This window comes from Rattus norvegicus, chromosome 20 (genome assembly GCF_036323735.1).
Source record: "Rattus norvegicus strain BN/NHsdMcwi chromosome 20, GRCr8, whole genome shotgun sequence".
Lineage (NCBI taxonomy): Eukaryota > Metazoa > Chordata > Mammalia > Rodentia > Muridae > Rattus > Rattus norvegicus.
This window is the reverse complement of record NC_086038.1, coordinates 10,344,095-10,358,192: the sequence shown is the minus strand read 5'-3', so window position 1 is coordinate 10,358,192 and position 14,098 is coordinate 10,344,095. Positions and strand designations below refer to the sequence as shown.

The 14,098-nt window shown below is 50.4% G+C and overlaps 1 protein-coding gene across 1 annotated transcript in view; it reads right to left on the bottom strand.

The window, feature by feature from the left end:
• Positions 1-14,098, bottom strand: part of Agpat3 (1-acylglycerol-3-phosphate O-acyltransferase 3) — an 84,377-nt gene that overhangs the window by 56,834 nt on the left and 13,445 nt on the right. Inside the window, exon 2 of the mRNA XM_006256243.5 lies at positions 2,989-3,049. The gene's annotated coding sequence lies outside the window, so the exon portion shown is untranslated. The remainder of the gene's footprint in view (positions 1-2,988; positions 3,050-14,098) is intronic.

The following is a 14,098-nucleotide window of genomic DNA, read 5'->3' as shown; positions in this document are numbered from 1 at the left end:
CGCACACGCCAGGCTCCTACCTTTGTGTCTGCATGGCGACATTCTACCCACCCACCCAGCACTGATAAGACTCATCTCTTCTTTCAAGAAAAGTGCCTCCCTTTGCAAGATGTCTGCCATTTTCAGACAGCCTGTCAGGGCGATGTCTGCGCCCTTTGCTCTCCCCTCACGTAACCTCTTCAGAATACAGAGATAATCTCTGCCCTTCACAGCAAGACACAGCGCTGCACAGTGAGCCCCTCTGTAGCCTTCGCCTATTTCCTCTTCTCTGCTCTGCAGAGAACCCTGGGCCTCCAGTATCCACCCAGCACCTACTCCCTCCCTGCAACCTCAGACTCTGTCTGAGACCTTTGTCACCAGGGAAACACACCTGGGCTGCAGCTCACAGACCCGAGAGAGGATTGTCCCCCATTGTTCTGAGAGACACAATCAAGATCCCATCTAGAAAGTCCCACTCCTCCGAAGACTCCTGCCCGCTTCCCAGCCTGACTGGAAACAACCTGAGCTTGCCATTTAGGCTGGGAAGTATCTCTGACTGTTACAGACGCAGACGGACTCCGCTCAGGGCTGGCCACACTTACTGGAGTCCTCTGTGTCCCTGGGTGACCACACACACACACATCTCCTATTCCCCACCCCCTCCAAACTGCTAATTCGGCTGGCAAATCCCTTTTGGCCAATTACTTTGCGCTGTTAGATAAGGTCTCCTGAACGCCCTGGAGAATCTCACCAAGGCCCAGAACCTCATGTACTTCCTCCCACAGCAGGGCTCTCCAAATGTTGGGTCTTCCAGTATCCCACACTGCACCATACCCTGGAACACGCACCTTTACAGATGTTTACTAGCTATTTGAATGTCTGCATTTATTTATCTAAAGTTATTTATTTTATATATGTGAGCACACTGTCACTGTCCTCAGACACACCAGAAGAGGGCATCAGATCCCATTACAGATGGTTGTGAGCCACCATGTGATTGGTTGCTGGGAATTGAACTCAGGACCTCTGGAAGAGCAGTCAGTGCTCTTAACCCCTGAGCCATCTCTCCAGTCTCATTTATAATTTTTTATAAATACTTTGGGGTGTTACATGCCATATCACGCATGTGGTGGTCAAAGGACAACACCGAGGAGTCAGTTCTTCCCTTCTGCCATGTTTTCTGTGGTCAGATTCAGTCACAGGAAGTGCTCTGACTCACTGACACATCTTGCTGGCCCTTGGAAAGCTTTCAAGAGATGCCAGCTGTTGGAAGCAAATGTGCTACTGTAAATTTCAACATTAGTGCTGGGATAGCGGGGACGGCCAGAGGCCCAGGGCCATATGTGAACTGTTCCTGTCTTGCCCCTTACCAAGAGCCCTGTCAGTGCCCTGTGGGCACTGAGCTGACCCCAGACACTGCACTGTAGAGCCAGTTTAGGCCTCACTCCTAGCTTCGCAGGTCCAGCAATGTCCCCAACCTCAGGAACTTCTTCCCCCTCATTTCCTAGCCCTCAGATGTGACACAACCAGAGTCCTTGTCCCCATGGCGAGGTACATTCAGTGCCTCTCACAGCTTACTTTCTACAGAGCTCTGCCAAGCAGCTGTCCACCCCTGAGCCCAGACCCAGAAAGGTCCCAGCATCGCACTGGCCCATCTGGGCAAGCTGTGGCCACACACACAACTAGCCATGGTGATGCTTGACTTCAGAATCTCTGTATCTTTGGTGAGGAGGACTGGTATGGAAATATAGTTCACTTTGCAGAAACACCAACAGTGTGAGTGTGAGTGTGTGTGTGTGTGTGTGTGTGTGTGTGTGTGTACAAAGGAAAAGTTAGATACTGTTTTCAGGAAATCATAACTATAAAGAAAGAAGGTGTGAGGCTAGATTTTGGTTCAACAATGCCATTTATGCTGTGGATTACGGAGGGAGGGCTTAAGCCAGGGTCTCACTCTGTAGCCCATACAGGCCAAAACCACATGGTGTTCTTGCCACCGGCTCCTGAGTGCTGTGATAACAGGAATGTATTCTTGCAAAGGCTCAGCTCTGAGTTACTCAAAATGTTTGTTGTGGTTGTAAATAAAAGAGTGGGTTTCAAAATACTCTTGGATACGATTCTGTCCCAGAAAGTTAAACTATCTACCCACTGCCTGCCAAGAACTAGGACCTTGACCTAAACCATGAACCTGCAGTCTGAACCAACAGATCCACTGGACAGATAGCACCCACTCTGCAGATGTCTTCTGGGCCCTGGAAGAAAGGCAGGATGCCACCTGATCCAGGTTTGACCACCGAGGACGAGTCTCCAGCTCCTTCATTAAGCTCTGGGGATGCCATGAAGCTCCAAAGAGTGAGGGCGCAGGAGCAGGGAGGGATGTCTCTCCCAGGTCATACAGAAGACTAGGCTCAGTTCTCAGGCCTAGTGACCCAGAACCCACTGCCCGACTGACCCAGATAGTGAGTCCAGTGTTCCACCACCATCAGCCCCTGTGGCCTCCAGAAGGAGAGGCACCTGCCCTGTTTCTATCAGGAAACAACTCTGACCCCAGGGTCACATGCTCTCAGGTCTCGGGTAGGTGGCTATTAGCTGGTCTCAAGGAGACCTGAGTGCTTCTGGGGCCAGTCTGTTGAGGGGATGCCATGTGAGAGCTGTGTCCTGGCAGCCACCTCAGCCCAGCATCCCAGCTCACCAGCCCTTCACTGGTGATACAGACATATATATCTATAGGACAGATACAGCTGCCTCGGAACCATAGAGGACATTAAAATGCATGTCCTTTTTAAAAAACAAATCAGCAGACATATTAAGGCCTGGCCATGCCCAGGGCTCAGATGGTCCCAGTAGTCCTATCTAACCTAGGTATGCACTTGGGTCAAAGATCTTCCACTACCTGGAACTGGCCATGTCACACAGGTGACCTACATCTAGGCTATGCTCAGGACACACACACACACACACACACAGAGACATGCAGAAACTCCTGAAACCCACCGTGCTCTCTTCACTTACCAAGGCACAGGCTAGCAGGGCCAGGCGATGGCTGTCCTCAAGGGTGTCCGACCTGCAGGGCCTAGAAGAGGAGGACATGGTCATGAATGTGGCACATGGGGCTTAGGAGAGGCACTTCTCTCAAAGCAGGCAAACAGCGCTAGGCAGGAACTTCATTAGGGACACAAGCCAATCCCAGGATCACGCCCCTGGCGATTGGGAAGTGGAGCCTGGACTCCATTGCATAGCAGGAGGCTCACAGATGAGTCATCAATGAACAAAGCCTGAGACAGGCACCAGTTACATTCCAGGACACAAGAGACCACTGCAGAGACCCACAGGTCCCTAAGCAATGGGACTGGGCTGCAGTGTCTGCCCTGAACAACAGAAAAGCCTCCCTCTGCCCCAGGAGCTGTCCTAACCAGAGCTACCACTCACCTTGTGGTGGTGACCCTTCCCATCCACTCCACACATTGGAGTGGCCCCTGACAGCCCTGCCACACCACATCCCAACCTTTGAGGATCAGCACTCTTAAACCTCCATTTTAAACTGTGGCAAAACCTGCACAAGACGGACCATCCTGAGGCATGTTAAGCACCTGTGCATGGTTGTGAAGCCACTGGCACTCTCCACTCACAGAGCTTTGTCTTCCCCGTCTCTGCACACTGCAAACTCTAGCAACTACATGTAAGTGGAATCGCTTTTTGTGACGGGTCTCTTTAGGCCAAAGACCATTAATTCTGCTGGGTGGGTGCGGGGTGACTGTCTGTGTTCCCACCCCATCCGACAGCTGCAGATGGCAGTGCCTTTGACAGTGGTCGGGTCTTGAGTCTTGGTGTCCTCAAGAGAAGAGAACAGGCCCCAAACTCAGAATCCTCCTGCCTTCCCGACCTCCCTGGGGCTGGGGGATTAGAGGCGTATACCACCCAGCCTGGCCTCTTTTCAGTATCTTAAGCTGCTTCTACATTGTCTTTGGTCCATGTACTCCTGAGGAAAATCTGCTCCACTCTCAGCTCTGCCCCTTTGTAGTGACAGGAGCCAACCAGCCTGGCTTCAACAGCTCACTTGGGACGTGGCACTGTGAATTGCCTTGCTTCTTCAAAGAAGGCTTTGGTGAGTTCTTGCATTTAAATTTTCACCAAAGTTGGAAAAAATCAAGGCCTTACTTTGTCCCAGCACATGAGACCTTTACATAGAAATCAACTTTATGTTCTTTCCCACTTGACATAGTCCCACTGATGTTTTCTTCTTTGCCTTTTTTACTTTTCAAAGCATTGCATCTTTGAATAATCTGGTCTCTTCTGTACTGTTTAACTGACCAAATCAATCCCAGCCAGGATGTTTTTTACCTCCAAAACTTGTTCGTGTGCGTGTGCGTGTGCGTGTGCGTGTGCATGTGTGTGTGTGTGTGTGTGTGTGTTACAACCTTAGGTGTCATCTTCAGAAATGGTACCCACTAGGGCTAGAGAGATGGCTTAGAGCACTGGTTGCTCTTCCCTAAGATATCAGGTCAATTCCAAGCATGCACATGACAGATGACAATCATGTGTTAACTCCAGTTCTAAGGGGTCCAACACCCAGTGCAGGCACTAGGCACATGGTGAACAAAGATTCATGCAGGCAGAACATGCATACACACACACATGCACGAGTAGGTGCACTCACACACACACATACCACACATGAACACCACTCACACACACACTCACACACACACATGCACACGTAGGTGTACACACACACACACACCATATATATGTATATATAAACAAAATAAACAAGATAGTTGAGGATAGTCTGTCTTTAATATGATCACTACTAGGGAGTCGGAGCAGGTCCATCTCTGACTTCAAGACCATCTGGGTCTAGAGCAAGTTCCAGGTCAGCCAAGGCTACATTGTGAACACACTGTCTCAGAAAATAAACAGAAACAAAGAAAGAAACAAAGTAACAAAAGAAATACCACTCCCCTCCTTTGAAACAGCGTCTCTGATTAGTTTGAAAACTCACAAGTCCAGCCAGTCTGGCTGGCAGTGTCTGTCCCTCAGGTTCCCTTATCTCTGCCTCCCAAAGCTTTCATTATAGTGACAACCACCAGGCCCAGCAGTTTTATGTGGGTTCTAGGGACTAAAGTTCAGGTTCTTATTTACAAGTCCAAGCACACACAAATTCAATTCCCAGTTCTACTGAAAAATTAAAAATAGAACAAAATGAAATAAAAAAATAAAAACTGCACATAGAAGAGAACGTGGGAAAGGCAAGCACAGATGCCCTGCAGCCTCAGCCTCAGGAAGCAGAGGCAGGAAATGTCACCAAGCACAGGACCCAGCCAGGGTGACAGAGCAAGAGCTGGACTCCTGACCAACTACTAATGTCAAGAGACGTGAAATACGTGACTAAGGTAGACGTCGTTCCACAGCAGCATGCTAGGAGAGGGGACTGATAGTGACGGATGGTTCTTTGGCTCTTGGATCTTCCCAATGAAGCCAGGGTCGCTTTTTGCCTTTTGGTAAGGTTCCCATCGTGTCAGGGGTATCATATAAACTACAATGGGAAAACAACGTGATAGTCGCTCAGAAATGACATGAAGGGCCGTGAAGCTCAGTGCAGAGAGCTCCACAGTGTACAAAGCCTGGGATTATGTCCCTAGCTCCGCAAGAAAAAGTGGACAGGGAAGGAAAAAGAAAAAGTACCACACACAAAATCTACCTGCAGCTCTGGTTAAATTCTTTTGTCAAACTGAGCATGGTGACATATACCTTGAATTTCAGAAGAGGCAGAGACAGGTGGATCTCCGTGAGGCTAGCCTGATCTACATATGGACCTCCAGGATAGCCAGGGCTACACAGTGAGACCAAAAATAAAAATAAAATCAAAGTTTTCAGACATTAAGAAAAAGATGGGCACATTTTGACTGAAAAAGCTCTCTCCTGGTGGGCAGGTGCCAGGCTGTGCTCTGCTCTAAGTGACTCCAGACTGTACAGAGTGGCCTTCCAAGGAGACTGGGAGGAGACTTCATTTCAGAAGCAGCTTTGGCTCCATTTTGAGGGAGGATGAGGACTGCCCCTGGGTGGACCCAGAAGTTGTACCCAGGTAGCATCCATCCAGCAGACTGATAAATCACTGTTTCTAAGATCAGAAAGAGTGCCACCCTAAAAGTTGCTGAGGTGAATTGAGACTGTAGGGGCACAGGGATATACTAAATCATATCAGAAAACCAAGCCCAAGAACTTATTGGCCATACTAGGCTGAGGAAAGTGCCACTCCCTTACTTGGACTCCATAAAATGAGTGACAACTAATGGCCCCTCGCCTTGTGTGGGCATCAAAGACCAAGGACTGCTATATTTGGATATGACAGAATACGGGCCAGCCTGCCCTACATAGGGAGTTCTGGGCTAGCCTGATCTACACAGAGATACTTTACTTCACCTGCTTTCACCCTTCTGAAGAAGAAGGAGGAGGAGGAGGAGGAGAGGAAGAAGAAGAGGAAGAGGAGGAGGAAGAAGAGGAGGAGGATGAGGAAGAAGAGGAGGAAGAAGAAGAGGAGGAGGAAGAGGAGGAGGAGGAGGAGGAGGAGGAGGAGGAGGAGGAGGGAGTGTGCTTAAGAGATCGCTCGCTCAATGGTTAAGAGCACTAACCATTCTTGCAGATAAGGGTATATTTAGCTCCCAGAACCAACTTGGTACTCACCACCATCCATAGGCATGCATAAAGTACACATACATCCATGTAGGCAAAACCACACACACACACACACACACACACACACACACACACATACATACACACACACACACACACACAAATAAATAAATCTGATAAAAAAATTTTTTAAGGCTCAAAAAGAAACCATAGTCATAGATGAGACTCTACTTAAGAACCAGAAAAGCAAGATGGAAGTCAAATACTAGCACTCAAAAGAAAAACCTACCCAAGCGCAGCAAGCCCAGAGTGAGACCTTGAGAACATCCAGATCAGGAACCCAGCTTCTCAAACTCTCTCAAGACAGGAAGAGAAGTAAAAAAGCAGAAGATGCCTGTTCCCTGCCCAACACATTTGAAGCTAGTCTAATCTACTCATTATTTTAAAAAAGAAAGAAAAAGAGAGGGTTGGAGAGCGAGCGAGCGAGCGAGCGAGAGAGAGAGAGAGAGAGAGAGAGAGAGAGAGAGAGAGCTGTTGCTGCATAATCTCTCACAACCATGACAGAGCCCCAGGAAGATCAGCGAGTGACTCATCAAAGAGCAAGGCTAGGCCAGGTCTCCACGGGAAAGCCAGCGTGCTGGACAGTAATCAGCAATCAAAGGGAAGCAGCCTGATTGGTTAAGCTGGTAGAATCGTTTACAGATGTTTACATGGTTTAGAAAGCCAAAATGAGTGCAGACCTCAGTGGTACACACACGGAGGTTAGCAAGGCACTGTGCAAGGATGACATGCAAATGGGTGGTGTCCCCTCCTGAAAATCACTGTGGACACCACCATCATCACCACCGTTACCATCACCACCACCACCACCGTTACCATCACCACCAACAATACCAGCATCACCATCATGAAGAACAGAAGAAAATATCCTCAACTTGATAAAGAACCCTAAACACAAAGCAAACCGATCCAGTGTGGCAGTGTACCCCTATAACACAAGCACTCGGGAAACTGAGGCAGGAGGACTGAGATAACCTACCAACAGATCTATAAGTCAACAAGGTGCTGGATGAATAGTGACAGACATTCTTAAGTCTCTGCGGTTCACAGAGCTAAATTGGTTCAACGCTGCCATCATGGTAAGAAGGACAAAGCATGATCAACAGGACACACCCCACAGAAAAGCCTCCTGGTGTGTTAGTGTGGAAACCGTCTTCTCCAATCTCTCTCTGTCTGTCTCTGTCCAACTGTCTCTCTGTTTGCCGGTCTCTATCTGTGTTTCTGTCTCCGTGTGTGTGTGTGTGTGTGTGTGTGTGTGTGTGTGTGTGTGTGTGTGCGCGCGCGCACATGTATACCTCCTTTGTCCTAGGAGCCCTCACTGGCCTGGAGCTCACTGATTAAATTACATGGGCTGACCAGTGAGCCCAGGGATCCTCCTGTCTGCTTCCCGCATCCCTGCCAGAGCTGGGGTCACATCTCCACACTTGTTTCTCTAAGTGGGTCCGTGTGTTTGCAAGGTTGAGTCATCCTGGCAGCTCCCTTCTTTTCATCTTCTGAGACACAGTCTCAGGTAGCCCAGGCTGGCCTTGAACTTGCCACATAGCCAAGGCTGGCCTTGACCTCATCATATTCCTGGTTCAGCCTTCCAAGTCCTGGGATTACAAGGTGCGAGCCAACACACTTGACTCTCCAGCTTTCTTTAGAAAAAAAAAAAAAGGAAAAACTTTTTTAAAAATTCTGTAGAGAGTTGAAGCTATAGTAACAAGCATCTGGGTGTGAGTATCTAGTTTGAATTTAGAATTTGCCAAATGTCTTGTGTGTGTGTGTGTGTGTGTGTGTGTGTGTGTGTGTGTGTGTGTGTGTGTTCTTTCCTGAGCCCTGTAAGGGCTCAGCTTGGCTCCCCTAGAAGTACGCTGTTCACAGGCACAACACTGTGCACATGGAGGACTAAACAACTTGCCCCTCATACCATCAAGCAGCCAACGCACATCCAGTCCCCTCCAAACCTCACAGAAACAGTTCTAGGCCTGGTGTTCGAGCGACTCTCCCGAGGCTCCCTGCCGACACCTGGTTGCTTTGCCAGGCCCCTGTGTGTGGAGCTGCGATTGGCGACTGCACAGGGAAGACAGTGAGAACTTCTGGCTCACGGATGGCACTGTCTGCTGCGAGCCCTCCAGAGCCATGGCAGGAAGGAGCAAGCAAGGTGGCTGTGCTGGCAAAACTTATCTCAGCCGTTTTGGGGGAAAGGGACACTCTGTTCTGATGGTCAACCCTGAATGATCTGTGGTGACTGGAGGCAAGGAGAGCTGAGAAGAAAGGAACGACAAATTATTAAGTTATTCCCACAGCTCCCTGCCCCTCTGTGACCAGCACAAGACCTCCTAGTCTAGTCCTGGGACCACCCAGAACCACTGGGAAGATAGGCCGGCCAGGAAAAGGTCCCCAAGCAGTGAGCCAGGTGAGCTAGGCCCGGCAGGCCAGGAGCTTGTGGCCACAGCTTGCTGCAATCAGAGAGACGTGCTCCGCTGAGAAGACGTAGGTTTCAGTGTCCTGGTAAAGAGTCCTAATACTCTTTCTCAGCTTTTTCACTGACAAGCATTACCCAGTGTCTAACAGCCAGATCCCTCCAGGACATGGGAAAGGGGGGATGGTTTGCACTGGGAGAGCCAGGCCAGAAGAAGCGAGGGAAAGTGCCAGGAGCCAGGGACAGACATATGACTTGGCCCGGCTCTGTGGTTGGATAAGACTGCCAAACTCCACTGAGTTGAAAACAGGGACAAGCCCATGTCTCTAGAACAGATCCTGCCATGGGGTCTAGCTGTTAAAATTACACAGGGCACCTGCTTTTCAAACAGGACGGGCACTAGGACCCTCTACCCAAGGCTCAGGCACAGGAAGCCCGGCTGGGGAGCCCAGGGCTGTGGAAGAAGCACCTGGGTCTCCGGCTGAGGCAGCTACTGAATGCCTCAGAGTGCCTAGACCATGACCGCCCTTGAGAAGCCAGAGTACAGCTCAGAGGTGTGCCTCACACAGCACTGATGTCACAACCACACAGTTGAGGCTCATTCCCTGCCTTTTCATGTATCTGTGCAATAAAACTCACATAAAGAAGGGATGGCCCAGCTCAGGGCCTCCCACGGACAGGAGATGCAGCATCTCAGCTGCAGGCAGCCATGGACTAGAGAGAGTGACAGGGTGACAGCTGCCAGGCATTCACTCTGATCTGAGTGTCAGTAACCCAGGCATCACATGAGGACTTTGCTGGTTAGCCACCTTTGGGTCTCGGGAACAGCTGGCTCCTGGTGCACTAGGGATGGTCATGGAGCGGGTGCCTGCTGCCACAGTGAAGGGACACACTGCTGCCTCTTGAGGGAGCCTCACCAGACACCAATTTTTAGAGCTCAGAGCCTCGTTCCCACATGGGTGGAAATGTCAAACACCTGGCTCTCCAGGCACTTGGGGGTCCCAGAAATGCCTACTGCCCAACACCCAGCAGGCAGGAGGATGAAGTCTGCCCTGACCACAGAGCCAGAGGTGGTAACTACCCTCTCCTCAGCCCCCTCCAGGCAGCCTGAGCTGGACCATTCTGTCCCCAGCATGGAGATGGGTGTCACTTGAAAATCCTAGGTTCAACCTGTCAGATCCATCTCCAGCAGTATAAGGGGCAGTACAGAAGAGCTCACTGTAACAGGCCAGCAATTGCCTGTTGACACCATGCTAGTAGCCAGAGAAAGCAGGCCACCCAGCTGTATTCTACTCTTTGGTAGACATAATCGAAGGAAGACAGAGCAACTGACAGGATCACTGCTGAGAAGCTTGTCCTGGGTGGATGTAATTATGTGCTTCTCAGCTGTGCTCCACAAGGCAACAGATCTGTATGTGACCCGTTTCCGACATCCACTGAACTGGGAAATTCTCTCAGGCCAGTTCTTCTCCTCTGAGAAGGCCTGGATGCTGCTGGGCTTAGCCCTGGGCTCATGTTAAGGTCCTGCCTCACGGCTCTCCCACACCATCCTGGGTCAGCGAGTGAGGAGAGGAGAGGACCAAGGACAGACCCACAGACAGCCTCACCGGAGCTCTCGAGCAGAGAGCCACAGGCTTCCCACTCTCGCTGCCATTCCCACGGGCAGGAGAGTGCAACTCTCAGACTTGCTGAGCCACGCATGACACGGCCACAAGGAAAAGGATGGGAGCTCCAGTGGTGAGCTGGGGCAAACACCCAAGGAGACAAAGGGCAGTGCTACAGTGCAGAGGTAATGTCCACATGCCAAGTTCTCACCGAAGGGTGAGTGCCATGCATAGGTGTCACATGCCCTGTTGCTATGGTGACAGAAACAGCGGACTACCATTCTCTTTAGCTGCTTGTGGAGAGAGTAGGAGGAATAAGGCCAGAGGAGAAAGGTTCTGGGACAAACACACACACACACATACACACATACAGACACACAGACACACAGACACACAGACACACACACACACACACACACACACACACACACACACACACACACGGGAAACCATAGCCAGTTTTGGACATCTATAGACTTAGTCCTGAGCCACCACCACCACCGCTGGGACTGTCCTTCCTCAGTGTGCCAGTCTTTGGCCAAGATGGTTGCTTCCTAAGGTTGCCATGCTGGTCAGCCAAGTGAGGGTCCACACGGCATGCAGTACATGCACACGGTGCCCCATGTATGCGTGTATGTGCATACCACTCTCACACACATGATGGACCGTGCATTGAGGTCAGAAGGGAGGTGTCCTAGGGCACTACCCATGGATCCAGCTTCAAGTCTGGGTCTGAGGGGAGGTCAAGATCCAACACCTTGCACAGGAACAATCAACCAGGAACCTGCCTGCCGCCCGACTTCCTAACGCACGGCACACACAACACAATGCTATGGTGGCTTATGAGAGAGACACACAGAACCCTAGTGCGCTGGCTTTTCAGAACCAGAAAATGAACGGAAGTGAAAACCCACGGCTGCCCCTTGGCACACCAGTGTAATGAACGGAGATTGGCCTGCGCAGACAGTCTGGAGGCTTCACCTGCTGTGTGCTCGTGAAGACCACACAGGGGAGCCCATCACACTGACAACACGGAGAGCAGAGGAAGATTCTGGGCCCACCCGCTGGGTCCCATGCACCCCTCGTGGTCTAACCTTTAGCCGACACAGTGAGCCAGTGAGCCAGTGAGCATCGGGAAGAGGGCCACAGAGACAGCGCAGCGTGTGTGCGGTGCAGCATGCATATGTAGGTGCACATATGTGTTTGCATATACATACATATATACATATATATATGCATGCGTGCATGCGTGTATGTATCAGTGCATATGTGTATGTGCCTGTGTGCCTGAGTATGAGTCAGGTCTCCCACTAGCCCAGAGCTTATTAAGTAGGTGGGCCATCTGGTCAGCGATCGCAGGGACGCACCGTCTCTGCCTCACACAAGCTAGGATTACGAGCAGACGCCACTATGCCTGGCTTCTTTCCATGGGTCTAGAATTATCAACTGAGTCATCCCACCAGTTCCACCACCCCACACAATCGTCTTTTTAGAGCTGTATTTGAATTACTGTTTGTCACCTGTAAAAATCCAAGTTCACAGCCTGGACAATTTGCTCAGTGGCTAAGAGCATCCAAGCTCAGTTCCCAGCACCCGTACCAGATGGCGCACGGCCACCTGTAACCCCAGTTCCGGTGTACCAGCACCTTCTGGACTCCTCTGACATACACACAGGTAGCACATGCATGTGCGTGCACATGCGCACACACACACCACACACACACATACACACATACACACACATAAACACACACACATACACACATACACACACACATACACACATATACACACACATACACACACACATACACACACATACATACACACATACACACAAGTAGTACATGCATGTGTGTGCACATGTGCACACACACATTACACACACACATATGTGCACGCACACACACATGCGCACACACACACATACACACAGGTAGCACATGCGTGTGCGTGCACATGCCCACACACACAATACACACATACACACACACACAAGTAGCACATGCATGTGTGTGCACATGTGCACACACACAATACACACACATACACACACACACACACACATCTTTTTTTTTTATGCTAACAGCAAAAGTGGCACCTGTAACCCCAGCTCTTAGATGCCCGTTCACAGCAGGTGTAGATCAGAGATCATAACTTCAAGACCAGCCCGAGCTACCCCTTGCCTAAATTCAAACCAAACCGACAGTATTTAGCTATCACTACCGTGTGCTCATTATGATGCGTGTGTAGTTCCTCTTCAGCTCCCAAAACCTCCGTTGAAAAAACAAACAAACAAAAAACCCAGCTGACATCGTGGCCCTGTTTGCTGGCATCAAGCTGATGAAAGACGGTTTAAGAAAAGTCAGAGGCGCCATGCAGCCACATCCCCTGTTAGGAGCTGACACGAGGGAAGGCCTTCCTAACCTGAGCTCCCTGGAATGTGTGTCCTGTCCTCCACAGGCTGACAGGATGCAGTTCCCCAGAGACAGCTGAGTCATTTGGCACACTTGAGTGTGCTGTTCTGTCGGTGGCTTGTCGCCATTTAGCTCCTCTGGGATCGCACAGATTCCCCCACCACTTTCGTGGTTTCTTCGCCCTCCCTGGAAATCCCATGTCTGCTTCCCCTCTGTAAGTCTACAACAGCTGTGGCTCAGTTCCACCCCTGACTCTAGTCAGGAGCTCGGGGGATTCATACCCATGAATCGTGCAGGGGACGGCAGACACGCTCACTCAACGTGGGTACAGAGCATCCTGGAGAGACAGATCAGTGGGGAAACCCTTGGCTTTCGAGAGTGAGGGCCTGGGTTCAGACCCCCAGGACCCACATAAAAAGAGATGCTGGGGTGAAAGGTGGAGACAGGCAAATCCCTCAAAAGCCAGCTAGCCTGGCTTGTGACCTGAGAGTCACAGAGGAAAAAGAAACCTTGGAATGAGTCAGGATGGTGCCACACCTTTAATCCCCGCTCTAGGGGAGGCAGAGACGGGAGGATCTCTGTGAGTCTGAGGCTACTCTCAAACTACATAGTGAGTTTCCCCGATAACCAGGGCTACTAAAGAGACCCTGAAAAAAAGAAAAAAGAAAGCTTTTAAAGGGGAAGAAAGAAATCTGAGATTGCTTAGGGCTGAATAAGGGAAATCCTATGTATACGATAGAACAGGGAAGAGAAAAGAACAGGAGCGCCAAGAGGGGGAGAAAGCCAGAAGATCAAGACAATGCTGAAAGTTATGCTTGAGGACTCAGTCAGTCAGTGCCATCAGGAAAGCATGGTGACCTGAGTTTGGTTCCCAGAACCCCATCAAAATAAGTGTGGTGGCATGCCCTTGAAATCCCAGCTCTGTTAAGGTAGAGATGGGAAGACCATGTCTTGGAGGCTTGGCGTCGTCTTCTGGGTTCAGTGAGAGGCCCCGTCACTCG